Source organism: Felis catus, chromosome C2 (genome assembly GCF_018350175.1).
Source record: "Felis catus isolate Fca126 chromosome C2, F.catus_Fca126_mat1.0, whole genome shotgun sequence".
NCBI classification, from domain to species: domain Eukaryota; kingdom Metazoa; phylum Chordata; class Mammalia; order Carnivora; family Felidae; genus Felis; species Felis catus.
Window position 1 is genome coordinate 127,351,896 of NC_058376.1, and position 26,774 is coordinate 127,378,669.

The following is a 26,774-nucleotide window of genomic DNA, read 5'->3' on the forward strand; positions in this document are numbered from 1 at the left end:
CCCCAAATGCTAACATGTTACTTTGCATTCTCTCTCTCTCTCTCTCTCTCTCTCTCTCTCTCTCTCTCTCTCTCTCTCTCTCTCTCTCATTTCTTCTTCTATCTCACTATAGTAATAATTATTTCAGGTAAGATTCATCAATGGATGCTACGTTAATGGCTGAAAGAATGATGAGAAATAACATATATACATAGTTTCAAAATATATCCCCGTAATTACAGAGAGGAAAGAGTAGCTTTACAGTAAAGAAACCTGGTAGATGTGGGGCACCTGGGTGGTTCAGTCAGTTAAGTGTCCGACTTTGGCTCAAGTCATGATTTCATGGTTCATGGATTTGAGCTGCATTGGGCTCTGCTCTGGCAGTGCAGAGCCTGCTTGGGATTCTCTCTCTCTCTCTCTCTCTCTCTCTCTCTCTCTCTCTCTCTTTCTAAAGATAAGTAAATACACTTAAAGAAAAAAAGAAAGAAAGAAAGAAACCTGGTAGATTCCACCTTAGCCCAGAGATCAAACTTAAGATCATGAGCAAGGGGACAAATCAGTATCATATGAGTCCTGATGGGGTATGCCAGATGGACATTCTGTCACTTCAGTGGCATTCCTGCAAAAATGCACAACCTGAATTTACTACTGAGGAACCTGAATTTACTACTGAGGAAACATTAGAAGAAACCGAGACAAGGTTCATTCTACAAAGAAACTGGTCTATTTTCCCCAATATAATTTTAGTAATGTTTAAGTCAATATTCTATCCATGTGTTTTCTAACCTGCGTAGCACCAAACCAATGTAAGATCATTGCTGTCTTTTTTTCCTATGATGAAGTCTATGCTGGTGAGGAAATGCCTGAATAGGGCACCATTCCAGGGATTGGCTGTCATATTGGAAGGGGTCCCTGGGAGCAGCAGGTGGACAGAGAGGGAGCAGAGGCAGGTGAGGAATGCTGGGGGACAGGGTGTTGAATACAGCATTCAACATCCAGCCAATGCTTTTGTGTCTTAGTTTTCCACCCACCCCCATGCTCCATGGATGCAGAATTATGGCATGTTTATTCCTTCTCTGTGAAGCAGTGAGAGTGATGTATGGTAAAGACATAGGCAGGGGGCTAACACTTTGTGAGCACTAACTGTGCCCAGCACTGTACCTGTATGGTAGGTTGCATTCTCCCTATTATGAGCCTCTATGTGGCAGTGGTTAACTGCCGAGGCTCTTCAATGAGTTTCTTCATCTGTCAAATGGGGAAAATGATAATTGGTAGTTCATAGGCATGAGGTGAGGATTAAATGGGATACGGGGTGTAAGGAGTTTAGCACCGTGTATAGCCACCTTGAGCACATAAATGTTGCCTGTAAGTGTGACCAGAAGGGTATTGGATTAGATGATGTGCATGAGGTCATTCAGCCCTGAAAAATGAAACAGGGGGTGGAGCCCAGACTTGCATCTTCCATACCAACATTTTCCTCTGTGTAAAGCACAGAGATGAGAACTAACAGAGGGGACTTGGGCTGAGATCAAATGTCCATTTCATAGACAAGGAAACCAAAGGCAGATGGAGAGCTCTGGTCTCCCCTGGATCTGTGCTCCCCTCCCCTTTGCCAGCTTCCTCTATCAACTCCACTTGTTCTAACCTTGGCACCCGGGGAGGTGGGCAGAGAGCTCATAATTCTGTAATTGCCTTGTGGATTTTATGGGGCCATATAACGGTGTGCTGTGCAAACTTTTATGAGTATTTATTTTACAGCATCTACTGAAATCATTAACACTCTCATTAGCCAGATTCAAGGGCCATGAGAGTCTTGACTTCCCCACGAAGATCCATTTTGTCTGTAGATTTTAAATAAAAGTTTATGAACACATTGCATGCTCATCCCAAGGCAAGGAGGTGTTCTCAGTGTCTCGCAGATCCAGATGGAGTCAGGAATCCAGGATCAACTATTTATCCTTTTCAGTTCTGTGCTGGCTGGAAGGGGACAAATGGGGATTACTAGACCAGTCAGTCCACAATATTTATTCCTTCTCCTTGAAACTTGGATTCTGCCGGCAAAGCTGATTTCCGAGTGACCTCATGCCTTCTAAGACTGTACTCTCTTTTTAGATTCCATAATTTCTGGCAGGTAGAAGCTTGAGCATTGGGTACCAAAAAAGATAAAAATATAATTCTTAGTTCCTTTAAAATAGGTGACTATACGTTATAGGTGAATATATCTGATAAAATTAGGGTACTGCCCTTTAATGTACTTAACATCTATGGTAGATACTCAGAGTTGTTTATCAGATTTTTTTTTAATGGTGCTTTTAACTCATGCTGTTAAGAGAATTACTGTGCTTGAGTGAAGTGACCATTCACAAGAAGTGATCAGGTAGAGGAGCCAGTACCTGGAAATTTATCTCCAGTCAGGTGAGATGAGGACACGGGTGGTTTATTTTCTCGGTGGTGCTGAGGCATGTCAGGGAGCTTACCTGATTAAAATAAATGTGCATGTGGCACATTGATTGCCTCCCCCAACCATATGCAAGGAAATGTCCTAAGAACTATGAAGAGAGATGCAAAATGGAATAGAAACCTACTTGTCTGGAATGCAAGCTGTTTTGTTGTTATTGTGTTTTTGCTCCTTGTGGATCTTACTTGTAATGGGTGGAGTTTATCTCCCTCAGTTCATGGTCCACTTACCATTACTGGGGCACACCAAACCTTCTCTTCCTTTACTTTCTCCTCTTTGCCCCCGCCCCACCATGTTCCCATTCCTTACAACAGCAGAGGCAACTGCATTTGTAAATTTGAAGTCTATCTTTTTTGCTTGTATATATTTTCATAAAATGTTTACTGTTTGCTACATGTATTTTTAATGTATGTTAAGTGGTATTGTGTTATATAATCTCCTTCTATTTCTTACTCTTCTCGCTAAATACTATGTTTTTAAGATTCACTCATGCTGCTGTATTTAAATCGAATCTGTTTCTTCTAATTGCTGCATAATGCTCCATTCAGATTTCATTGTGTGGAAGAGTAAACTATTTTGAGGAAGAAATCTAATCTGAACTTCAGGAAAACAATCCTGCAGATTCTGGGGAGAACAGGCTGGGGTCACTGGAGGCAGAGACAGCTAGGAAGCAACTTTAAGCATCCAAATGAGAGGTCACCTAGGCCAAGTACTGGGAATGGAAAAGAGCAGGAGTGTGTTTGACTTATTTAGAGATGGGTGATGGATTTTGACTACATACTGGACTGAAGGAGTGTGGAGGAAGAGTCAAAGATAACATTAGTATTTGAACCTGGGTGATGGGGTGGTAGAGGTGATGGGGATGTAGAGCCTTTGCCTAGGCTATTGAAAGAGAGACCTGATAGTCTGGCAGAATAAAGAATGTGAAGGTGTGAAAGCACTGGAGAACAGTGCCAAAGGCAATTCCAGAGCTCATGTGAGTGTTGGTGGCAATTGAAGCCATGAGGCAGATAAGCTCACCGAGGAACAGAGTACAGAGTGTGAGGAAGAAGGGACCTGGGAGCAGGTCTGGAGGAATCCTGGTATGAGGAGTCAACAAAGGAAGGGAGACTTGCAAGGAGACAGAACAAATGCTGGCAGGAAATCGGGAGTGAGACAGTGGTGTGTCACTGGAGCAAAGGGACACATTTGAGAGCACAGAGGGTGCTGGGTACCCTCTGTGGGTACCCACAGGTAGTGGGTATCAGGAAGCAGGGAGCATCCAACAGGGCCAGTGAGAACCTGGCAAGTGCAGTGAGACAAGGACCCAAATGTGCCCATTGGTTGTGGGGTATGGAGGTCTCTGGTGGCCCAAGAAAGAACTGTTCCAGTGGAATGATGGGATCTAAGGCCTGCTGGGCGTAGGTTGAAAAAGAGTGAGAAATGTAAGTATGAAGCATGAAATCACCTCTCCAGGAGGTTTGGTCTCAAGGGTAAAGAGAGATGAGACAATAGCTGGAGGGGTATGCAAGGTTGAGAGAAGGCAATGTTTGAGTGGAAAAGACTATGCGTATTTGAAATGGGCATTTCTCTTAGGGAAAAATCTATTTGAGAGGGAACTGGAGAAAGAAAGGATTGTGGAGAAGTACCTCTCCGGACAAGGCAGGAGAAGATGGATCTTAAGCCATGTGGACAAACCAGCCTTGGTTGGTGGGAGGGAGAAAAGGCCAAGGAACAGGAGGGAGGGGGTGGGCCTGTGTGCTTGATGGTGGGTGGGCGAGAGAGTTCTGGGGAACAGTCTCAATGTTCCAAGTGAAATAGGAGGCAGGGTTGTAAGCCAAGAGTGAGGCAAGAAGTGGGGGCGTTGGAGGTTTGAGGGGGGCATCTCAGGCCAGGAGTGCCTTAGAGCTGATGAGAGGAAAGTGGCATGATTGCTGGGTGGTGCTGGGAGTCTGTCTGAGAATCGTTACCATGAATATGTGGTGAAATTGATCTGCCCTGTGGTACTTTCTCAATAAAACTCAGCAGTTTGCACTCTGTCTCAGAGCACAGGAAGAGCTGGGTCCTTTCAGAGATGGCTTTTTGCCAGATGTGTGTGATATTAAAGATAGAGAGACAGAGGAGTAGATAGTTCTGAAAAAAGTGTTATGTAGTGATGGGCCTTGAGGTCGAAGTTTGATACAGAGGAGAATGAAGACAGAAGATAGCTGATGGATTGGCATGGAGTGGAGTGGGTTAATTGACTGGAGGTCCCAGTGAGATTCTAAAACCACTGGGAAGAAGTTGACTAAGCTAGTTGGAGAGGAAATCGAGACCTGTGCATACAAGGAATCATGATGACAAGATTTGGGTGGTCCAGGGAGTAAGTAACCAATGTGGAATATGGAAGAAGGTCACTGAGGAGGAGGAGGTCAAGAGGCTGAGAAGTCAGAGTATTGGTTGGTCAACCGTGTGGACCCAGAAGTCACATGACTCTGGGATCAGAGTCACCTGTGAATGAGAAAGGCAGGCAGATGGCAGCACTGAGCAGGGGAAGAAGGAAGTACAACCGATAGCCCTGGAAAGGGTATGCTTATGCCTGAAATGCCACCATTTGAGATTCCTTTCATGACCTAAGATGTCGTCCCCTTGAAGTTGCAAAGATTCTGAGGAGGAGTAATACACCAAGCCTTGTGAATCATTCACTCTTTGGTATAAATGAGTTTCTCAGTAGTTCACAGAGATTACTTTTTGGCCAGGAGAAATAAAAAGGCATATGGAGCGAGAGGAAATGGCTAAGCCTAGAAAATGTCATCACAGTCAATCCTAGGAAACAACACAGGGCAATTGGCTCAGTGTAGCAGGAAAGTTGTCGTCAGGCAGGAGGAGTTCCACTGGCTCACAACAGCCCTGTGAGCAAGCAGGGGGCACCTGAGACTTCGTTCAGGCTTTCAACTCCTTGCAGTTGCGTGAGCCCTGAGAAGGGATCACAGTCCTGGACAGACCACAATCTGCCCCAGTAAAGACCATTTCTAGGCTGCTGCCTGCTGACCCCATAGCAGTGAATTTTCTAATTGGAAACCTAGGGCTATACAGACTTTGCTATTAAATTATAGGCCCTCTTTCATTATGGGAAGCAGATCACATCCATATATTTTGAGACACAGATAATATTGTACTTATATGTCCATACACCTGTCCATCTGTCCATCCATCCATCTGTCCATCTGAAACCAAACATTTATTGATTGACTTCTATATGCAGGCCTTTTGGTGAGGAGTATGCAGAAATATGAATAAGACATGATTCTATTCTCCAAAGGGGTCATCACCTGGGCAAGGGACAGAAAGACAAATTAGATAAATAATTTTTTAGTAAATAAATTTTTAGTGAAATCCTGTTTGGTAAATTCCATAACAGTGAATTATACAAAATAGCTGGGGAACATAGAAAAAGAAATAACTAACTTCGCATACAAATTTTTTTTTTTTCTAAATCAGGATATAGCCAAACTAAAACATTGGTCAGAAATGTCCTAAAATAGTCAGTGTCTGTTTGGGTAGGGAATAAAGCATATGTGCCTTCTCAAATTTGCTAAAAATGAAGATTTCAGAAGGTCCTAGCATCTGGACAACTGTCCTGGTGTTGGTATGAATGGGATGGGTTTAGCTGTGAGATGGAGAATATTCTAAATTAATAGCAGATGCATTTTGTGAGTTAGCATACCTAGACAATGAAGAGAATCCAAGTGAAATCCTGTAACTGCGGTTTTCCTCCTGCTTGGGAAGGTGTCAGAGCATCCTCGAGGCTGGCAGGAAGGGGATCCCAGAGGTGTCCCTGTATCTTCGGGACATGGAGCCCGAGATCTCAACAGGCCCTGAAGACCTGGAAGCTTTCCCCCTTGCACTACTTTCTCTCTCGTTTATCTAAACCCATGGTTTTCAGCTTGAGGTCACAGCACAAGGATACGTGGCCACACCTGTAATCACTAAAAATGATTTGTGTACCCACCTCTCACCCATAGTTTGAGAGTTATTTCTATAATGATATGACTCTCATTCATATTTGACTCTTTCCAGAGGCATGGGAGGGGATGGAATTACAGCTCTGAAAGGCAATTCTGCGTGACCTGCCACCTGTCTTATTTCTAACACATCTTTCCTACCATGAGGACCTTTACTATTGAGCAGCTACTCGTCAAGGGTGACATAGGGCAGGTTTAGCTGTGGACTGAGGGAGTATAGTGGATCCCTCTTCTCTAGGTGTAAATAGTTGATATCGCACTAAAGTGCTTATGATCCAGTCAGTCATGATCCTTCTATAAAATAAAAGTTAAAAAAAACGATATGCACTAATTAACTTTACTGTGTAGGACGTAAGTTCAAGGTTTCAGTGGGGTCTAGAAAGAAACAGAACGGTGAGGCACGGATTGGTGCCTCTGAGTGGGAGCTGTCATTAATTGCCACTTGACCTGAGGTTTCCTGTTATCCTCCAGAAATCCTTTTAACACTCTTTCCAGCTCCAGCCTGTCCATGAACCTCTGACACCCCAGATCCTTTTGGCTTAGCTTTTGCTTGGGGTTGCTCCTTCCTTATCTCTCCCCAAGTACCTCTAAGAGACAATTGACTTTTTGTTTCCTTTCCTTTTGTGGTCAGAGCACAAAGAAAATGAAAAGCCCCTGTGGTTCACAGTCTGGTTCCCTTCCAATCAGGTTGCGGTTACCTGAGGACTGAGTCACTGACACAGGAAGTCTCTGCTGGCCACCCCCTGCCCAGCTCACTCCACTCCCCTGCCCTGCCTTTTCTGATGAATAGACCCCTCAGACACACTAAAGACACACTGAGCCCCGGAGCCTGCAGCGTGCAGGATTGTGCAGCCTTCTTCTGACAGCCCTTTTCTTGAAGAAGCCAAACTCTTTTGGCCTTTCCAAAATTTAAAAAATAGCTTAAATATGCCAGAGCATGTGTTCAGCAGAGCTACATAGTACTTTTCATATATCCAAGTTACTAATTTTCTGGGACCTGCCAACATTTCCATTTTAAACTTGTGAGATTAGAAAGAATAATTTGAAAATATGTCAAAACTTTACATTTTCCATATAGGCCCTGGGTGCAGATCATCTCTGGGGGTGGGCTTTGTGGTTCCTCGGCTACTTCTCTTCCCTCCCCGTGGGTTGCCACCCTTTGTCCATTCACTGGAGGGTAGGGGGTGATGTATTGCACAAGTTCAGAGCTGTCTGTATGGTTTTAGTAAAGTAGTAGAGGCAGAGAGAATGGAAGATAGGAAGGCTATGAAACATGGAGTAAAAAAATCGGATGTTACTTACAGTTAACATTATGTGCAAAAAGCTTTGACAGCTGCTAACGACCACTGCAAGCGACTCAGGCAGTGGTCCATGGAAGAGGACATGTGCCCCTGGGAAGAGTGATGCCTCTCACCCTGGGCTTAGTCTCCCTTCCGCCCCCGCACCATCATCCACGGAGCTTTCCCCGTAACACTCACACCCTACACACGCAAGGCACACCTTCTTACAACTACAGCATGCTCTCACATCCACTCACACATATTCACACACACAAGTGTACTCTCACACAGAACACTCACACACAGGTTCACGTACATAAACCTACTCACACATACAAACACACACAACACACACAGGTGCACACTCACACCCACACACAGGTACATGCTCATACACACAAACACACTCACATAGGTGCATGCACACACACACACACACACACACACACACACACACACACACACCTTCTCAAAAGTGTGCTCCAGAGGGCAGGGTGCTGACCTTGAGCAGCATGCAGTGGAATGAGAAGATTGGGTTACCTGTGTGACTTTGGGCAGACACTTCACCGACCGGGGCCCTCAGTGTCCCCACTTGGACAACTGGGGATATGAACCGTGGAATGCTTAAGTTTGCTCCCAGTCCCCGTGCAGGCAGGAGGAGCGTCTCTTCCCCTCAAGACTTGCTCCCACCACTCCTGCTCTGAGGGCTTCTCAGAAACCAAAGAAGAAGCTGAGATGATCAATGAGGAAACAGACATGAGTCCATTTCAGTCTCTCAGTGAATGATTTTGTAACCTGCTGAGCTGGTCTGGCACCTTCAGACCCATTATTTCAGGTATTTTTTTGTTGATCTTTTCCAGGCTCCCAAATAAGCCCCCTGGACATGGCACTCATCAGTACTTCCACTCCCTGGCCAGCTGGGAGGAGCACCGGAGGCCCTTCGGACCTGGTGAAGCTGCCACTCTGGCTGCAAATACCAGCAAGGTGAGTCACGTCAGGGCACTGACCTTAAAGGGAGAGAAATTGGTGATTGCTTCTCAGCAGCGTCTCTAAGGGCCCAAGATGCACCCAGTCTCTCCCCCTTTTACATCACTTTGCCGCAGGCAGTGCACGTTCACACCTATTAATTACTTCATTTGGTTCTTACAAGAGCTCTAAAAAGCAGAGAGTTCAAATATTCTTATTGCAATTTTTGATAAAAGGTTAAGTGACTTGCCTTACGGTCACAGCTAATGAGGAGCAGAGGTGTGGCTGCACATGGTTTTATCTGATTGACAGACCAGGGCCTTTTCTGGGGCTTTTTATCATCTCTTAAGAATATGGGCATCTGAGACTCACCCCAGGAGCAAAGGGGCTCATGGTTGTCAGGATGGGGGTGGGAATGTACCTTGTTAGCTGGATCCTCAGGGAATTTTGCCACACCTCAGATTTTTATGTATGTCATCCAGAGGATGGGCGAGGCTTGGTGTGGTAAGGACGCTGTGAGGTATTTACAGTGCTGAGGCCTGGCTTGGAATTCTGTAGGACATGATACTACTCCCTCCAGTTGCTCTCAGTCTCAGTTTCTTCACTTGATCATGAGGAAAATGAAGCCTGGGCTAGCCCCTCCCCTACCCCAAACACCACCGCCCGCCCCCCCCCCCCCCCCCCCGCCACCACACACAGGCACCCAAGTATTAGCTCAGGAAGGTAGTATTTGGGAAAGCCCTCATTATGCATGTGAGATGTTGTATTAGTTAGCAAAAAGCCCCAATCTGTCAGGGACCTAGGACCATCAACCACTTATTTCTTACTGATTTTGCTGGCCTCTGCTGGGCTGGACTGAGCTGGGCTCCACATCCAGAATGAAGAGGTAGCTACTCTTAGGCCATTCTCATGGTGGAAGGTAGGAACAAAAAAGGCAGAACCAAATCCCCCAAGAATATTTAAACTTCTGCTCAGACAAGACCTATATCATATCTACACTCTCATTTTATTAGCCAAGCAGGTCTCTTGGCCAAACTTAGAATCAGTGGGGTAGGGAATTCTATACTTTGCCTTTTGGGAACCATGGCCTGGATGGAGAGGGAGGGAATAATTGTCACAGTACAGCTTAGCATACAGGGGTTATTACATTGCTTGCGCTCACAGAATCATGAGCTTCAACTCCATTGGTTGAATTAAGCTCTCTTTTGTCTGGTTGGGGGATTATCCTCCAGTCTGAGTGTCTTTGATGCATAAAGCAGACCTTATATCCCAGCAGAGGCCCAGCACAAGCCTTGTCCAGGGTGGTGCACATAGGAAACTTCCTTTTCCGGCTGCCTCACCTCCTTCTCCAGAATGATAACAACAACCAGCATATCTGGAGCACTCAGTTTCTTTATTTCATGTTCTCCATAAAGGCATCACTGATGTTAACATACTGGGTGGTAGAGTAGCACAAGAGATACATGGTACTGGAATTCTAATCCTGCTTTGGCCACTTATTAGCTATGTGACCCCACGTGAATTATTTAACTTTGCTGGGCCTTATTTCATCAATGGTAAAAGAGGGACAATAATATCTTCTTTTTGGAGGTCTTACGAAGATTAGAGCCCAAATGTTCACATTGCCTAGAACAGTCTCTGGATAGCCTTTGAATAATACCTACTTTCAAAATTACCTGTATTCTAAATTTGATCACTTTCCATCAACCTCCCTATAACATCTTTTCTTAGTTAGGTGAACACTAACTGCTACAACTCATAAATCTCCTGATTTTACTGGTTTCACACAATTAAAGCTTATATCCCCCACGTATTGCTTAACACACATTTATGATTGGCAAGAAGCTTTGGTCCATGGAGGCTTTAGGAACCCAGGCCATTTCCATGTCATGGCCCCACCATCCCCAAGTCTTCAGATGCCATTCTTAGAGCAGATGAGCAAAGAGAAGGAGGAGACAACATGCTGCTTCCTAACCACCTTGGCCCAAAAGTGAAGCACATCACTTCTATGCACATTTCACTGGCAAGAAAAGAAGAAAATGGCCACTCTTAATAGCCAAACACACTGAGAAATGTAGCCTCCTTGTAAACCCAGGAAGAAAAAGGCCCACGCAGCCTGTGGCACACCCCATATCTCTCTAACATCACTGCAAGTGGTCCCCTGAGCGCACTCTTACTGAGGAGATGCTCTCTCTACAAAGTAGCCAGAGGGATCTTATCAAGTGTGAATTATGTTATGTTATGTTCCTGTGCAAAACCCTTCACGTCTTCCTATATATGTAGGATGAAATCTAGACTCCGTCATGGCCAGCAAGGAGTGGCAGGAACTGACCCCTGCCTATCTCTCTGGTATCATCTGTTATTTTGCCTTTCACTCACTCCATTTTAGCCTGAGAGATCTTCTTTCTATTTTGGAACCTGCTGGATTTATTAATGACTTCAATCCTTAGTACTTGCTCTCCCTTTGGCTTTTGACAATCTTCCTACCTCTCATTTCATTCAGTTCTCTGCTAAAATACTGCCTCCCTGGAGAGGTCTTGTTTGACCACTCAATGATGATCAGGGGTTAAAAATGTTTGACCTTCATCTTTAAAAACAAATTTTATTGGGAAATATTAAAAACAGGAAAAGCAATAGAAAATAATAAGATGAGCATCTGAACCACCATCCAACTTTATCAAGGCTTAACATATAAGTTTATTAAAATGAGGGTCTTTATAACTCAGTTTTGACTGGACCCAATACCAATGTGGTAAGCACCAAGTAGCCCCATTTTCCAAAGCAGGGTGATAGTGTTAGCTGATTACCCACCTGCAGCTTTAAAAGGAGTTAAGTCTGGAGAGGTCAGAAGAGGGAATTTCTTTGGTTGGAGTAGTGTGGTATGACCCCTTGCCTGTCTGTGAGAGAAGGAAGAGTGTTTCCCTCTCCCCTTAACCTAAGAGATGGAGGCATTAGAACCACCAAAAGCTCCTGTCCTGTGTCTCCTGGAGTAGGGGTGACACCCTGGGATGGAGAAGTCTGAAGAGAAAGCCTGGCTCAGAACTGAGGACTGCGCATTGGGGAGAGAGCTTCTCCAGAGAAAGCTGCTAGACAGTGAGTTAAGAGTGAGATTCTCCCTATGAGGGACTGATCTGACGAAGGAAGCAAAGTGTGGGCCCCACTCAAGGTCCTCTCTCTCTTTCCATGCGCATATGGGCACATAGGGAGAAGGCAGCTGTCTTACAAGACAGGAAGCAAGCTCTCATCAGGAACCAAATGTGCTAACACCTTGGACTCCCCAGCCTCCAGGTGTGAGAAATAAATGTCTGTTTTTAAACACCCTAGTCTAGGGGCGCCTGGGTGGCGCAGTCGGTTAAGCGTCCGACTTCAGCCAGGTCACGATCTCGCGGTCCGTGAGTTCGAGCCCCGCGTCAGGCTCTGGGCTGATGGCTCAGAGCCTGGAGCCTGTTTCCGATTCTGTGTCTCCCTCTCTCTCTGCCCCTCCCCTGTTCATGCTCTGTCTCTCTCTGTCCCAAAAATAAATAAACGTTGAAAAAAATTTTAATAAAAAAAAAAATAAACACCCTAGTCTATAGTATTTTGTCATAATAGCTCAGCCTGAGTGGACTAAAACAATAAGTGGCAGTGAGAATTGAGGGGCTGCTGTACCAAATACCTAGAAATGCAGCTTGGGAATTGGGTGATGGGCAGAAGCTGGGAGAGTTTTGAGGTGCATGCTGGTGAGAGCTCAGAAAAAGAAGAGGAAAGCTGTAGAGAAAACTTCCAACTTCCTAGAGAATACATAAGGAATCATGTACAGAATGTTGGTAGAAATATGGACATTGAAGGCAATCCTGATGAGGGCTCAGATGCAGATGAGTAATTGGACACTGGAGCAAAGGCAATCAATCCTCATTGTAGCATGGCAAAGAACTTGGCTGGATTGTGTTTGTGTTCTTGTGTTTTGTAGCAGGTAGAACTTGTGAGCAATAAAACTGGGTATTGAGCTGAAGGGATGTCTGTCTTTCTTTCTTTCTTTCTTTCTTTCTTTCTTTCTTTCTTTCTTTCTCTCTCTCTCTCTCTCTGTCTCTCTCTCTTTCTTTCTTTCTTTCTTTCTTTCTTTCTTTCTTTCTTTCTTTCTTTCTTTCTTTCTTTCCTTTGATAGAGAGAGAGGGTGAGTGGGGAACAGGGGTAAAAAGGCAGGGGAGAGAGAATCCCAACAAGGCTCCATGCTCAGCATGGAGCCCAACATGGGGCTCCATTCCACAACCCTAGGATCATGACCTGAGCTGAAATCAAGAGTCGGATGCTCCACTGACTGAGCCTCCCAGCTGCCCATAACTGAGGACATTTCTAAACAAAACGTTGAAGAAGGAAAGGCTTGGTCCCTCCTAACTGCTCATAGTAAAGTGCAAAAAAAAAAAAAAAAAAAAGAAGTTCAAGAAGGAATTTTTTGTGAAATGAAATCACAAAGAGGCTTGATAATTAAATCTTGATTAAAGAATTAAGATTTTCTTTTTTGGAAAAAAAAAAGGAACTAGAACTTAAATATTTGGAAAATTCTCAGCCTATCCATACTGCCAAAAAATGAGAAAGTGTGTTTGGAAGAGAACGTCAAGGGTGTGGCTAACACTGGAGATTAGTGTGAGTGTGAACCAAGGACATAATCAGCCACCTCAACAGAAGCCAGGAGTAGAGATAGGTATTTTACCGGCAGAAACACTGCAAACTGGAACTAAAAGAAACGGAAAATAAAATGAAATGAAGGCAGGCTGCAAACATGTGCTGTTTCTCATGGAAAGGAAAGAATGACACCAAAGGTGACTGAGAGATCATCAGAGCTGCCGTTCCCACTTCCGGCTCAGGGGACAGGGCTAGGTCCTACTGTGTTCAAAGGGTGGGGCCACCTCTCTGGTTTGGAGGGTCAGCACCTCATGGGCAGAGCCACTGCAGAGAGCTGTGTGGATAGCAGCCCACGGAGCTGAAGGAATGGGGCCACCTTACCAAGCTGTGGAGCTGCTGCTGTCACCCCAGGGCCTGGAGGGCAAAGCATCAACCAAAAAGAATTATTCTCAAGCCCTAAGATCTCATGGAATTTGCCTTGTTAACTTTAGGACTTGCTTGGAACCTGTCACTCCTTTTATCCTTCCTATATCTCCCTTTTGGAAAGAGAAGGTCTATCATATGCCTGTTCCATTATTGAATTTTGGAAACCCATAACTTGTTCAGTTATGTACATTCACAGATGGAGAGGAATTTGCCTCAGGAAAGATTTTACCTCAAGTGTCACCCATATCTGACTTAGATGGCATTTAACAAGACTTCAGACTTTAGAGTTGATGCTGGAGTGAATTATGACTTTGGGACTATTGGGATGGAATATATGTATTTTGCATGCAAGAAGGACATGAATTGGGGGGGGGAATGGGAGCAGAATGTTATGTTCTGAATGTTTGTATACTCCCAAAATTCATATGTTGAGGCCCTAACCCAAATGTGATTGTTTTAGGATATGACGCCTTTGGGAGGTAATTAGGTTTACATGACAACTTGAGGGTGGGATTTTCATAACAGGATTATGAAAAGAAACCAGAGAGCTCTGTCTCTCTCTCTCCACTGTATGAGGACACAGCAAGAAGACGGCTATCTGGCACCCAGACTATGGGAATTCCCAACCTCTAGAACCGTGTTGTTTAAGCTGGCCAGTCTATAGTATTTTGTTATAGCAGCCTAAACAAACTGAGGCAGAATCAATTGGCCAGAATGAGGAAGCACGTGTTAGTTATAGATTTGCTATAAATTTGCTTTATCAGATTGAGGAACTTCCCTTCATTTGGAATTCGTTGTGAGTCTTTGTTATAAATAGGAAAATCAAAGAAAAAACTGTGGCCTATTAATATAGAATACTACTCAGCAACAAAAAAGAATAAGCTACTTATAAGTACAAAAACATGGATGAATCTCAAAAACATTGGGGAAAAGAAGACAGAGTCAAAAGAGTACTTACTACATGGTCTCATTTTTATGTAGTTTAAGAATAGGCAAATCTAGAGGCACCTGGGTGGCTCAGTCGGTTGTGTCTGACTTTGTCTCAAGTCATGATCTCATGGTTTACAAGTTCAAGTCCCATGTTGGGCTCTGTACTGACAGCTCAGAGCCTGGAGCCTGCTTTGGATTCTGTGTCTCCCTCTGTCTGTCCCTCCTCTGCTCACATTCTGTCTCTGTCTATGTCTCTCTCTCTCTCAAAAATAAACAAACATTAAAAATTTTTTAAAAAGAATAGGCAAAGCTAAGCTATGGTAATGGAAGTTGAATAGTGGTTGTCTCTGGTTGGGGGAGAGGAGGGAGTTGACTAGAAAGGGGCATGAAGAAACTTTCAGAAGTAACAGAAATGTTCTCTACTTTAATTCTTCTTCTGAAACCGTAATTACACACATGTTAGGATACAAGAGGCCAAAAGGGGATCCTTCAAGCCAAACTGTCTTGGTGACTTTTCACCAATTCCTGTGCCTGCAGGGAACTCACATATCTTCAGGTCTCCATCCCAGGAATGAAGGGTCTTATTTCTAGATCAAAAAGGGTTTCTTCTCAAATTCGTTACAGGGGTAAATACTCAAAATATGACCTTCCATTTGCCTCTCTGTTCCATGGAGAAGCTGCATTGTAATAAAATGTCCTTGTGCCTCAAGGGTATTCTGATACTGAGAGGGTCAGATGCATTGGCAGACTTTTCAGATACTGTAACTCAGCAAAGGGAGCCATTAGACAGGAGAAGTTGTAGGTTCTGTCCTCTTGAATGGCCACCTTGCTTTCCTTTTCCAAAATCTAATCTTATCTAGGTCAGTAAAAACAGTGTTGGTATATAATTTTATAGTTTAAAAAGTAGCTTCCCATATGGTTTAAATAAGTTAATGTTTAGACAGCATAAGCATAAATATCTTTAATTTTACAGATGTGGAAGGTGAGGCTCAGAGTTCCTCTTGTGTGCTGGGTACCTTAGAAACACTATCTCATTGACTTAACACAAGGCCTGTGGGACATGAAGCTCCCTAGCCTGCTTAGTGCTGGAGGACTGGGTTCCCTCTTGAGTCTAACACAAAATTCATGACTTTTTATCACATCACTCCTTGGAGTCATAGGGTTGGTAAATGAGTCTAATCAAAGCTAAGAGTAAGATCTTTCTAATTCAAATATTCCTTGCCTCCTTTTTCTTCCCACTTTCTCCACTTTTATATTTATTAAGAAAATAGCAGTATAAGAAGGAAGGGAAGGGAAGGGAAGGGAAGGGAAGGGAAGGGAAGGGAAGGGAAGGGAAGGGAAGGGAAGGGAAGGGAAGGGAAGGGAAGGGAAGGAAGAAGTAAATGTTTGTATTACTCAATCACCATAAATCAACTATTTTAATTTTCTTAAGTCTCCTTTGAGTCTTTATTCAAATACCTTCACATTTTATATTTCTTTGATCATACCCCAGGTATCACTGTGGATTCTGCATTCTTCTCTTGATGTCACATCATGGGTGTTTTCCCATGTTGTTTTACGGCCCTTGATGTAACCCTGTTCCGGAGATGTAGATTGTTCTTGTAGGAACCCCAAACTTTCTCATCCCTCCCCTCTCTACTCTGCCTCCTTATAGCCTGCCCTGGCTGAGCCATAGATTTCAAGATGAGAGTTTTATGTCCCTCTGTGTTTTTGGAAAGGAGTTCTATGCTGAGAAGACTCTTTTCTTAAAAACTCAAACTTGAGCATCTAATAAGAACGATTATGCATGCTGTTACAGCAATGATTTTTAAGGACTGCTCATCAACAGGTGCATCTATGTAAATCCCTACTTAAAATTGCTATATTGAAGCCCAGGAGGAAATGGAAGGTAACAACCCTCTAATGCCTTCATTTGCCTAGACATTCAGCAGGAATGGCAATTTCGTTTAAGGGAAATTTTCAGCAGCAATCAATTTTTCTAAATCAAATTCAGGGGTCACTGATTGTTAAGGCAACCATGGGTACACTAATGATGCTATTTATAGTTTGGTTAATATGTATGCATAATAAGAGAAAATTATTTACAGAGATGATGAATTTAATACTGGGAGTGAAACAGATTTACAGCCTGGAAAATGTAATTGCTTTTTGATATCAATTAAAGGACTGTTTCCAAAATCAATAAGAATTTTAAAGAATAGCATGAGCCTGAATGAATGATAAGTAACTTGGAAGCAATTTTAAAATCTTACAGTGAACAATTCCCTTGAGGCCCATGAAGGGCTTTATGGGCCTTTGAGGAATAAGGTAAGATTTTTTAAAACTTCCATTGATTTAAAATGAAAGCAAAACTTGCACACACCACTGAACTGCCACTTGTGTCGCTACATAAAGCCATGTTGGACATGGAGCTCCGGGACTGATGAATCAGAAGGAAGGAGAGAGCTTGGGAATGGGTGCCTCATAAGCTGGAACCAGACAAAGAAACACCTGCCAAGCCTAGAGTGGGTAGCTCCTCAGCTCCAGATCTGAGTAGTGGAAGCAGGAGTGTCTAAGAGACACCAAAGGATGAAAGGCATACAGTTTTGCCATTTCACAGACCTCTATCACGCATCTACTGGGTGGAGGCACCTTGACAGTCTCTGAAGAGACAGAGATGAATAAGAAAGGGTCTTGTCCTTGAGGGGTTTGTGGACCAGAGGAAAAGGCAGATGTTCAAACAGCGACAGAACAATATAACATTTGTTCCCATTTATGGAGAACTTACTACGTGGCAGGCAATGCACCAAGCACTTGGCATGTGTGTTGTTTGGTTCTCACCAGGAAACCCCATTTTATAGATTTTTTTAAATGAGGTAAAAAAAAAAGTTATATAACCTGCCCAAGGTCATCTACCTAGCCAGCGCAAGAGCTGGAAATCAAACCCAAGTATTGTGCATTTGTTAAAGGTGCTAACACTGTTCCCAGATTGAGTCATGGAGTTTGAGCCATGAACCTTTGCTGTGTGATGCCAAGGAAATGGCCACAACACCAAGGAGAACCCCATAAAAGTGAATGTCCAGTGCTATGGGGCTGCCCAGGAGGAAGACTCACTTTACGGGGAAGGCAGGGAGTTTCAGGCAGCTGGATTTTCCAGAGGCAGTGACATTTGACCAACTATCCAAGGGCCTATGGGCTTTACAAGAACCATAGGGAAGGATGTTTTATGAGAACAGTATTGTAGCATATGCAAGAAGGTAAACTTGGACCATAGGATAGTCTTGTTATTTGCAGGAAAACTTCCTTAAGTCCTCTCAAACACTAGATGTCAACCCTGTTTTTAATGATTCTGATGGCATTTGCCTGTGACAAAATAAGTGATCACTGATTGTGCATCTGAGGGGTGCCTGCTTCTCAACTGAGTTCTAGCTCAGGAATCTGATGATTCTGGAGTAGGAGTTCTGCCACTTATTCACCCTTTAACAGTAGGAGGATTGCTCAACCTTGCTGAATCTCAGTTTCCCTATTTGTAAAATGAGAATGTAATACTTATTTCTAGTGTTTGTTGTGAGGTTTAATATGCAATCCTGAATCCACAGTGATATAAGGCCTGGCACAGAATAAGGCTCAATAATTCTAAGTATCTGTATCTATATCAACAGTTATGTCTCTCTCTCTCTCTATATATATATCTTTTAATACCTGTCTCTGAAGAACATGAATCCTTGTTGTCTTGACAAAATCAAGTACCATATTGTCTACTCAGATACAGAATCACAAGATGATACAGGTTTAGAACTGAGGGACCCCTAAGAAAGAATTTTTTGGAAGCTTGGTTCAGGCTTCTGGATGTTGTCTGATTCTCAGCTGAGTAGGCTTTCCAGCATACCACATTTTAGTGTATAGCATTACACCCAGTGGCAGTGAAAACTTTGAAATAATAAGCAGAGATAAACACATGTCCTGATTAGGTTCTAGCACATGGAATAAGCATGTCAGGTCTTTAATCTTGAGTCCATTACCAACTACCTGTCGGAGCTTGTACAACTTAGTAAACTTCACTGTGCTTTCGTTTCTTTAATTCTAAAATGGAAATAATAATGACACCTACCTCTTTGGACTCTTGGGAGGAATAAATGAGAGAATGTATGTGTGTCTTCTAGGGCAATGTTTGATCCATAATGTGTCCAAAAAATGCCCATTAATATCGATGTCAAAGTAATAGTAAGTTGCAACAGGAAGCTTACTTCTTCCATTGGGTCATCAACATAATTAGTATGTTCCGACCAGCATAGCCAAAAAGTATGTGGACAGTAGTCTGGAATTTTCAGCAAAAGCGTTTGATCTATATTCTCTTTTGCTTGTGGGATTGCAGGAAAGGACTTCCATTGATCCAGAACAAATTTAGATAAGTTTTATTGGTTCAGAAATTGATCATATGGAGTGCCGGCTTGTCTCTCATTACAATGTTACCAGGAAGAAATCAGCATCATCTTGGGATGGAGGAGGTATGGAAGGATCAATCCTAAATAGCTGTAAAGAAAACCCAAGAAAAGCTATGCTGGAGAGAGCCTCACTCATTTGAAAGTTGACCAAGCAAAAGGTTAAGTGATTGGGTTCTGGAGCCTCTTTGGGCAAGTAATCTTGCTTTGTTCCATCTCAAATATTTCATTTGTGAAATGGGGATAATTATAATATATGATTCACAAGTTTGTTGTAGATTAAATACACACACAGGTAAACTTTTAGAAGCTAATAAATGTTGAATACTCATCAGATATTATTGATAATACACAGATCAAGTGCAGTAAGGTTAAAAGTAGTTCCACGGGGGTAAGGGTGGGAGAGGACAGGATGAGAATTCTCACTTCTTCATTTATTATTTCTCTCACTATTCCAATAGCATCATTTTTTTTTGTTAGTTCAGTTCCTTGCAGAAAACATTTACTGAGGGCCAGCTGTGGGTCCAGTAGGGTGTACAATTTTGGAAGGGATCTACAAGGAGGAACAAAGAGTAACAGGTATAATTTTTACCTCCAAGGAACTATCTGAAAGGAAGACACTTCCATTCAGTGTGTACTTGTCTGGTGTAGACACTTGGTATTGAACTAGCTCAGGCAAGGAAAAAGTAGGAGCTGGGTACACACTCTGAGTAACAATCCAGAGGGTGGAAAGGTGTTCTAGGTAAAAGGACATCAGAAACAAAGTCAGAGAGTCTTGGCCTAGTGTGATAAACTAGGGGGTATGGTAAGAAGACCAATCTGGCTGGAACAAGGGTAGAAATTAAAGGGTTACTGTAGATAATGTTGTCAGTTGGGCAGATTTAGCTGGTGCCTATAGTAGGGCCATACTGGTTGTTAAAAAACTGAAATCTGCCCACATACTGCCATCAGCCTCAGACCACCACCTCATTCCCATAGAAGTCTCCTAAACCCAGAACTAAAGGTTAATGTCCAGTCATACAGGGGGCCTCCAGGGCCAGCCTGCTCTAGTACCATGGCTAGTGATCAATTTTGATTGGTCCATGGAAGATCATCTTGATTATCAGTGCACAGAGGACCTCGAGGTCTAGACTGGGGAGACTGTGCTTTATTCTGGAGACCACAGAGATCTAATGGTAGTCTGCTGTCCTAAAAAACAAATTCCCTTTGGGGCACAATGGAGTAATGCCTCCTGCTGCAAGGGCATTTGCCTCATCCAGACTCAGTGGTAGGCATTTGCTCTTTCCCACAGGTGTTCCCATGGGCCATCTGATACCCATATTGAGTTCCACACACCAATACAGGACAACAAAGTTGCTCACCTGTCCTGCTCCTAATTTTGCCACTGTGATGGTTGAGCAGTCATGGCTCCCATACTTTAGGAAGGATATTGGTCACCACTTTGGATTTGTCTCTTTTGCTTTCCCTGCACAGACAGTTGATTTGTCCTGCTAATTCTTTCTCAACAATTTCTTGGGTGTGTCTCCTCAACTTTAGGGACACCTATCTTCCTGACTGGTTCCCTACAAATGTCTTGATCAGTTTGCACACCACCTGTGTGTGCCACTTTAATCTTGTCTTCCAACCTCTCTCTAGAGGCAGAGAAAAAGTGTGTGTGTGTGTGTGTGTGTGTGTGTGTGTGTGTGTGTGTGTGTTGGGGCGAGGGGCTTATAGGGAGGGAACACTGATGCTGGATAGTCCTAAGTTGATACGCCTATTGATGAGGGGGGTGGCTCAGAGGAAATGCTGATGCCCTAGAGGGGACCAAGTGGGAAACTTTCCTTGAGGACAAATTGGAAATTGATTCCTGATACTATTAAATTAAAAGAGGGGAATTCTTGTTTTCTTTAAATAAGTCTGGATAATTTTATCAAGGAGGTTGATTATATTGAAATTTTTGATTGATTCGGAAACATAATTATTTCAATTTAGAAATATAAAAAATTACATTGGCTAAAACAATCATTTTCCTATCTTGTGTTTAAACAGATTATGGGATTCTTTGTCCTCTTCTCTGTAGACAGTTATTGAGTAAAATCTGGATCTCCCAGCTGCTTGATTTGCTTCTTTTTTAAACTCAAGGCACACAGACGGTGCTATTTCTTTTCTCTCCAGCATTTCAGAGCCAAAGAGTTTGAAGAAGTCCCAGGTAGAGTTTTCTGGAAAATCCTTTGAAGAACCACTGAAAGGATGACCAGAAACCATTTCTCAGATACCAGAGGACCCAGAAAGATGAGAATGAGTCACAAATGTGTCTTTTTTTTTTTTTTTTATCATACCTGGAGTTTACTGACTGTATCATTTTCTCCTTGTGGGCTCTGTCACTTTCCAACCCAGTCCCCATAACCTGAATTCTGTCCCAGTCTCTACAAGCATTTTCAGCTACTCTTTGCATACTAGCTCTCATTTTTTCCTATATGTTATCTCATTGTGCTACACCACCCATTTACAAACTCCTTGAAGTCTTGGAAGCTCTATCCCACCAGGGGACCCAAAGAAATGGTCCACAGGCCCTCCATGACAATTTGTTTATTGACATTTACACTGACAGGAAAAGGTCCTTGTTGAAGGGAATTCAATCCAAGAATATTGGTTGTATACATTGAACTACCACAGACAGCGACAGATAGGATTGTCTTCTTTGCTGCAATTGTATTGTTACGGTCTTTGTATAAATGGATGACTGATAGTGCAGCTCTACACATCTATCGCCTTGGAAAGCCAACGTAGGTCATCTGGACAGATGTCAAGGAGACATAACTGGGTGCTCCATGGGACAGTTTGCCCCGGGGCAGAGGAAAGGAGGCAGGGTAGCATCACAGTAAAGCACTCAAGCCCTGAGGTCAGGCTGCCTGCCTCTGAATTCTGCTTCTGCCTTCAATATTCTGAGTGAAATTTACAATGTTTTGAGATGTTCTTTAACTTCATTTTAAGCATTTATTGCTGAATAGTATTCCAGGGAATGCTAACGAACCAACTGTTGTTATCCTTTGCATGTGTGTAGGATCTGTGGTGATAAACCCTTTTCATTACTAAATTGGTGTTATGTGTTCTTTCTGTTTTTGGCTTGATCTATGTAGTTAGAGTTTGTCAATTTTGTTGAACTTTTCAAAGAACCAGCTTTTTACTCCATTAATTTTCTTTACTTGCTCTACTTTGGGTCTACTTTGCTCTTCTTTTTCTAGTTTTTTAAGTTGAGACTCTGGATATTTGATTTTGAGTTTTTCTTTCCAAGTACAGATATATCTACCTGTAACAACAAAATCATTGCATCCATTGGATGCTGTGGATCTCGTCTCCTTAAGACCACTTCTTAAAAACCGGAATCTGAAACAGGGGTATTGCTGCACCCCAAAGTGATTTTGGAATGGGATATTCCCTGAACTTAGAAAAAAACCACTAGCTCTGATTCAGAGGACAATTCAGTGGCTATTATTTCCTTGTCCCCAGTTATCTTTTTTTGAGAGAAAGAATTCCATAATTGTTTAAAGTATGCTATATTGACCCCCTAGTCCAAGTTGGTTGAAAATCCCATCTTGAATATTCTATTACCTCCTTTCTAACTAGAAAGAATGATAAGAATCAGCTTTACTTGGCCCTTCTAAATGCATATGTTTCCAGCTCAGCTGATACTGACTTTGTTTTTCCTGGTACCTATTTGGGCTACTTTGCTGTGCTAAATGGGATGTACATGGGCTCCTAGATTTGGTATGTGCTAGCAGAGAATGATGCAAAGCAGAGTCCACTGGGGGCACAACTTTCTGAGTAGATGAGGTATAAAGTAGGGGAAAGCATGTAGGGCCAAAAGTCAGCATCTGGGTTTTATCACAGCTCTGCATAGTATGGAGATGTGATAGCAAGTCCTTTCTTCTCTCTGTCCTGCCAAGAGCATGGGCTGTGTGGCCCTCAGAGAAGAGTGTGGTTGTGGAAGCCCCTTAAAGGCTGTAATGTGCTGGGCTGACAATTGTCTCACATGACTCTTGGTTTAACCTCCCTATATCTTGGTCCCTATTTCTCCAGAAGATCTTACTTTTTCCAGTAGCACAGGGACCCCATATTCAGAATTGCCTGCACTTATTTTAATGCTCTGTTGTTTCTATTTTGAAATTCTTAATAACTTTTAGTAGAGGGCCCTATGTTTTCATTTTGTGCAGGGTCCAACAAATTCTGTAGCTGATCCTGTTTACCTGGAAGGCCCCTTGAAAACAAGGTAGTGGCTTGACAAGTGAAAGGGACACAGCAAGCCTCAGGGGTAAAGCTCATAAGTGGTCACAGACAAGCTGGGTGAAATTTGGGATGACGTGTCACATTTCTGTGCCTCACTGAAACAACTTCCAGCGGTACCTCCCCCACCCCCATACCTCCTTGTAAGAGGAATTTTTGGAAGACTAAATCATATTTTGCCAGATATTCTTCACCATACACCTGCCCCAACAACTCCCCCAGTGCTCGTTCACATCCAGCAACCCAAGAATCAACAGCATCCATATGGTGCATCCTCTATAAATGAAAGCTCTTTTAATTAGTGATGGGACACCTCAAATAATTTCAGCAGATGCTTCCATTTCATGCAAACAGGCACATGTCTTTGCAATTGGGCAATATTGTTCTAATTATATCATAGCCTGCAGCTCAACTGGGTATATCTCTGAGACAGTCTTTCTGAGGGAGAGTATGTGGGTTGAGATCTATTTTTTTCACTCTCCCACCCCCCTCCCCACTATATCTGCTTTCAATATTTCATGTTTGTTAACTGTTTTTTGTTTTGTTTTGTTTTTTACTATTTTGATTTGCGAGTACTTTCAACAGTCCAGAAAGGAGGGACGGGAAGGACATAATTATTTGGCACTAGAATGGGTGAGGAGAGGAGGCTCTAGGATTTTCCTTCTTTTTATAATTTCCTTAAAAAGAACAGGCCTATTTCTTCAAGAAGGCTGCAGAGCAGACTGTGTGATGCAGAGATTTCTTTCACTCTCCCCAATATCCTGGGATTCTGTGGCAGAGATGACAGGGCTGTTTTCTATAATTAAAGCTCCCCTAGGAGGGGTGGGAGAGAGCGTGGTCTCTTAACAGACTGGGTTTGTATCTGGAGATGTCAGCATGGTTCTACGTAGTTCTTGGCAAACAGCGTGAAAGAGACCTGTGGACTCATCGTGCTTGGGAAGATGTGTTGTCTGGGTCCATGAGATGCTGGTTATCGTTGCTCGCCAAATATTTCTAGCTCATTCCCCACCTTCTGAGCACATAGTAGGACGATGCTTCTGTCTTTCTTTGAGGGCTTTTATATATAGGACTCCTGTAGGGAGCTCCATGTACTTCTATATGTCCTTCCACGTGGAGCTGTTGTGATTTACTTTGGTCAATGCAATATGAGTTGGCATGAACTGTGCTCCTTCCAGCTGGAAGACTTCATGAACCTGAGTACTTCCCCATTTCTGTGGTAGTCATGGAAGCACATGTCAAGATAGACCCCTATCACCATGGAGCACAGAGTCTCAAGTCTCTAATTTGAGCAGAACCCTGCTGCAAGCCTAAGGCAGTTTTGTTGTGTTATGCCACAGAGATTTTGAAGTTGCTTAGTGCAGCAAAACCTGGCCTATCCTGACTAATATGACAGTGGTTAGAGCTAACCTAAGTTCACTCTCTGGGGAGTTCTCCCAGGTCACTCTGAGCTGAGGTGTTCCCGGAAGAGCTATCTGGGGATTGGCAATACTGAAACAAGCAAGAGAGGACCTGTTGGTAAATACCTGTTTCAGGAACATTTCTCTCCCATTCTGGTGCATTGAAATAGCCAAACATGAGACTTTCAGGCTATTTTAGGCAATAAAGAGCAGCTAGACTCTGGAGCAGGGAGACACAAATAGGATGACTCATACCAAGTAGAGGAACAGGCTGAATGAAGCTGTGGTCGAGGCTACCTCAGGAGAACCCAAAGTCTCCCAGCAGACCTGACAGCCTTGTCCTCCCTGCTGACCAAGAGCAGGTCCCATCCTTTGCACTTTGGCCCAACTCTCAGGCCAGGCTGTGTTGAGGTGCTGTAAAAGGACAGCTGGGGGATACACCCAGATGTCCCACCTGGTAGAGGTGTCTTGAGGGTAGCCTAGCTTGCTTCTCCTCCCCCTTGGTTGTGGAGGTCCACGATCTCTCAGTGAATAGTCTACCGATCTGGTGGACTCATTTGCTTTCCTTTGTCATCCTCTGATGACCCCAGGGCCTATGGCAAGCTTAAGGTTAAACATTCCCATTCCTGCCTCACCTTACCTGATACTCTGGGAACCACCATTAATGAAGCCTCTCTGTATAGAAAACATGGCCTGGGCTTCAAATGACCAATGGAAGTGTTTGAACATTTCTCCATCTGTAAGTTGAGGAGTCTTGTGAGGATTTATAATATTCTCGGAGTGCCTCATTAAAAAAAAAACAAAAACAAAAACAAAAAACCAAAGCAAGATATAAACAAAAAGGAAAGAAAATAAAAAGGAAAGCAAGCTTCTTATTTCGAACCTCTTTCACCAAACACTTCAATCTGCTTTATTACTAAGGTAGAAAAAGTAACGGTGTTAAATTTAGATAAAAGCAGGGAGACACAGTAACTTTTAAGTGGCACAAAGCATATTCAGAAAGGTCTCTCTGGGTAAAATGCTCTAGGCTGAGTCGCACCCAGCCTGAAGGGTTTCTTGTTCTGCCCGCTGACCATGGAAAGCTGAGAGAATGAATCTTGCAGTGTGAGCAGTGCCCCCAGCATCTGATTGTACCTTCTCCAAGCTGACTGAGGTGTACAGACCAACTGTTGTACAAAGGAGCCCAGAAGCCTCCTTCAGTCTTGCTTAGAGGCAGGGGCTGGGTGAGGTCCTTCCCAGCTGGCATAATGCATAATTAGGATTAAAAAAAACCCAGGGAACTATAGGAATTTAAACTTCCATGTATTTCCTACCTAAGATGGTACTCAAAGGAGAGAAGTTGGGGCAACACCCAAGCGATGAAAAGTTTCTGGCACATGTACAGTCTGGACGCACATAAATGCTAGTGGTTTCAGGACATCATCACCAGTGAGGTTATTTTGCACTCGGTCTCTCACTGTCTGGTGGGGATGACAGACAAACATATTTTGAATCCAAGGTCAGGGCTGTGATAGAGACAGGCACAGCTTCGGTGAGGGTGCTGGTGGGGAGGGGCTTCTGACTCTTGAGAGGAGTGGACCTCAGTCTGGATCTTGAAAGAAGTGGAAATTAAGTGGCAGGGCTGTGAGGGCAGCATTTCTGGTGGGCTGGGGCCCGGACAGGGAAGCGGCAGGAGGGGAAGCTGGAGGGGGCCAGGCATCAGCTGCCGAGGATGGAATATGCCAGAGAGAGAGAGTGTAGATCTCCTCTCAAAGCCAAGGGAAGCTTGGGAAAGATTTTTAAGCACGGTTGGAAGGAGGTCTCTCTCTCCAGCGTCGGATGGAGAGTGTCTGGAGGGCAGTGACATTGGAGGAGGCAATTCTTGAGGAAGCTCCTGCACTAGAGCAGGTGAGAGATGGCCAGACCAGAGGGGGCAGGGAGGCAGGAACAGAATCTGGGGCATCCAGGACAAAAGATAAGCACATCCCTCTGCCTTTGCTGTTTCTTGGGGAAGCAACATGCCCAAGAAGCAAGCTTGCAGTCTAGCCCAGATGTGCCTCCCCATAGCAAATGCATCTGTGTGTTTTTGG

At 43.5% G+C, this 26,774-nt stretch overlaps 1 long non-coding RNA gene across 1 annotated transcript in view; it reads left to right on the forward strand.

The window, feature by feature from the left end:
* LOC123380122 overlaps window positions 1-26,774 on the forward strand; it is a 173,611-nt gene that overhangs the window by 66,625 nt on the left and 80,212 nt on the right. The window contains exon 2 of the long non-coding RNA XR_006585477.1: window positions 8,561-8,684. This is a non-coding gene — a long non-coding RNA (uncharacterized LOC123380122). The remainder of the gene's footprint in view (window positions 1-8,560; window positions 8,685-26,774) is intronic.